Below are 3,387 nucleotides of genomic sequence, written 5' to 3'. Positions count from 1 at the left end.
TTCATTTGGTCAAGTGTGTTGACAAGAAACATGTGTAGATGAGAAATGTGTATTGATGTCCAATGTCAATTGCTGCTTGGTGCACGAAGACGGTTTAACACATTTCAGATTTTTGTGGCCCAGAAATCAGTAATTCTGTAATCTGGCTGTGCATAAGAGAAGCTGCTGCATTTGGAAATGTTTGAAGATTTTCATTCCATAATGACTACTAAACAAATTGGCCATGTGGGGAATTTGTCAAAAGCGGTGGGTAGAAATTAGTCTCAAGTTGCAGCAAGTCTGAAGTTTCAACAACAAAATGATGCTGGTAGCTGAAAATGAGCATTTCTCTTTCTTTTTATAGTATGAAAAAACCATAACATTTACAGTAAATAGTGACATCATGACAATCTGTACGATGCAATAATAGACTGTATGTGAAACAACACATGAAATGCAGAACAAAATGTCCCTGTTAACATATTTTAGAGCACAGTAAGGCAAATGACATGAACTTTCTGTTTTAAAGATGTAGAAATAAAAATATGTTGCACAGTTATTCTCAAATCCTTCACAAAATGATTTTCTCATATTTCACTTAATTGCATGTCTTCTTGCCTTTAACTAGCCAGCCAAGTTAAACTGTTCTCTCATGATTACAGAGACATTCTGTCTAACTACAGAGGTGAGCTGAAATTGAAACTTTGTTAAGTGCCCACTTTATCAGAGATGCGAGCAGATGGCTAGTTTGTGATTGGATTTTATTGTCAAAGAGAAAAATCAGACCCTTGGATGCAGTACATGAAAAGAGATTTAGAGAGCTGCTTCAGTGCTGTAGGCAGGCTATATTTCCCCCACCTTACTCTGCTCTTTGTCATGTATCAGTATTACGCTGTGAGAGAAAATTACCAACAAGATTGGAGTGCTTGTCTCTGATCTGTGGACATCTTCCACGTCGGAGCCGTCTTGTTATTGTACCTGCCCAATAAAACATCAGCAGATGGGAACTGATGGTTAGAGCGCTGTGTGCCACCAACATGGGAAAAAGATATATTGTAGCTGCCAACATTGGTGTTCAGCTGTCTGAAACGATCTAACAATGCTGGCTGTGTTTTATACTGGTCACAAATATGCAATGTGTATTTAGATTTGTCTGGGACATTTCATTTCATTGTTTTTGTTTTTTAACAGTTCTAGTGAGACATAAATGCAGTACCTGTGCAGATCAGTTGATCAGTGACCTGGACTTTTTGCCTGCAAATATTGAAAAGTTACTGCATATTTCCTGTTGCAAAAGGACATTGATCACACCAGTTTTAAGCAAATAAGGTGATCTTGTAATGTTAACAAGTCTGAAACTGCCTCACTAATAGAGAGTGAAGAGAAGAACGGGGAGACAACTTGTATTATTATGTGCCACAGTCTTTTTAAATAAAACAAAATTCAAGAGTCTACAACAGTCTGCAGTCATGCTAGTGACTCGTTAGCAGTCAGTCAAGGTGAAGCAAACGTAATAAGTCGCTCAACAGCAGTGCCAGAATGCAGGTATTTGGCGACTGATATTTGAGTTTATCATATTGTGAGCATGACATCATGTTTCCCACTGTTGCCATGCTAACATTTACTAACTAGCAGGAAGTACTGTTGAGTTATTGATTTTAAAGATACGTTGGTCATAAACCAAGACCACTTGAAATGTGTACCTGCTGGTGGCACTAGATGAACAATCATGAGGATCACCAAGGTCATTCGGAGTCATCTTCTACACACCATGGATTTGTGTGCAACATGAAACAGCAATCCATCCCATAATTGTTCAAATATTTCCCTAAAAAAGCAGATAATGTCAAACTTGTGGTCGACCTCGAGGAAAAGTCAAGGGATTGCCAAAGTCAGTAGGATTCGTCCTCTGCACACCATGAATATCTGAAAGGAAATGCAAGAAAGTCCATGAGGTGATTGTTGAGATGTTTCAGTCTACACCGAAGTGGTGACCCAAATGACTGGCATTGCCATTCCTAGAGCTATGCAGCTAGCTTGGCTAGAAATAAAGCTCTTGCTTCTGATGTAGGGTGAATTATATTTGACACTAATGGACAACGGCATATCCAGGAAACTGCAGTGAATTAGGATTTTAATATGTTTTATAATAATAATAAAGACAAGAAAAAAATTGCACAGGTATATAATTTATACTAAGATCAAAGCATGTCTACTGTATATGCAACAGTCAAAAAATAATGATAATATGCATGTCCATAAACACACATTAGTCAACTCCAGGACAATATCCTGCTCCAGCTTTGTTGATTGTCTGTATTTGTCTTTGTGGCTGCATATTTCACATTTAGAAAGTTACCCATACACTGCATGTGCTGCATTCAAGGCATACAAGGAAATGCTTGATGGATGCATGTATCCAAGCTTATTCCCTGAAGGTGCTCTGAGGCCATAAATTATATTCTCATAATCTATTTGAATGAGGGGAGGATTCAATCACCATGCTTTGACATTTTTTGTCATGTGCAGGATTTTTTTTTGCGGTGAATTAATGGATCCATTATGGATATGGTCCTCATTAAAATAATTTCTTCAAACGTAGCCTGCTGAGGGAATGCATTAAGCCCATTTTCTGTTTGTTTACTTCTTTTGTTGGTTTTGCACGGTGAAAGAAAGTCACCCCGGGACAAGATCATCTGTCAAATTAGCCAGTCAGGAAAGTCAATAGAGTGAGGTGCCATGGAAACACCAACATCATAAACACTGTTTCAAAAATAAAGTATTGCCTTGTGAAATCAATAGAATAATTTGATGAATAGATATTTTTGCTACAAAGGATTAAAACTTCCTGCTGTTAAATTTGTCTGTCTTTTTAGCTGATATTCTGTTTGAGAAAATCTATTCAAATGCCTAACGAAATATACATTATATGTTTAGAAAAATAATTGATCTATCTGTAGTAATTACATTAATCTTCACATCAGTATCACATAATTCTAAACAGTCGGACCTTTCCGAACCTGTGTACGAGTAAACCTGACTTGATCTCTTTAACTGGCAAAGTTTTTTTTTTTTTTATTATTGCTTGTTATCCTGCTCCTTCCCCATATCGCAGGGACCACATGTGCCTAAAGAAAGATTCGGATGAAGATCGTGAACATCCCTGGTTTATCCCATCCTCAGCCAGGACAAACATACCGTGACTGGAAGCGCCTGGCCGCTATGATGATCAACTTTTCCTCACCTCAGTCTTCGTCAGGTCGTCCTTGTGAACCTTCTGTGGTATGGCTGGCTCCCTGTTGGCTTCCTGGCTGACAGATTGGGAGCTGTCTGATGATGTCTGGCTGGTTCCGGGGCTGGTCACCAGCTGCTGGCTGGCCAGGTGGCTGCTAACTGGCTGTTGGCTTG

At 38.7% G+C, this 3,387-nt stretch overlaps 1 long non-coding RNA gene across 1 annotated transcript; it reads right to left on the bottom strand.

Moving 5' to 3' along the window:
• Positions 1-374: 374 nt before the first annotated feature.
• LOC121623466 lies at positions 375-2,966 on the bottom strand. The gene is made up of 3 exons (XR_006007827.1): positions 1,683-2,966; positions 1,196-1,233; positions 375-957 (listed from the first exon to the last, which is right to left on the bottom strand). It is a non-coding gene; the product is annotated as an uncharacterized LOC121623466 (long non-coding RNA).
• Between the last annotated feature and the right edge of the window lie 421 nt (positions 2,967-3,387).

The sequence above is a fragment of the Chelmon rostratus genome, chromosome 19, assembly GCF_017976325.1.
Source record: "Chelmon rostratus isolate fCheRos1 chromosome 19, fCheRos1.pri, whole genome shotgun sequence".
Lineage (NCBI taxonomy): Eukaryota > Metazoa > Chordata > Actinopteri > Chaetodontiformes > Chaetodontidae > Chelmon > Chelmon rostratus.
The sequence above is the reverse complement of the archived record's forward strand: the minus strand, read 5'-3'. Positions and strand labels throughout refer to the sequence as shown.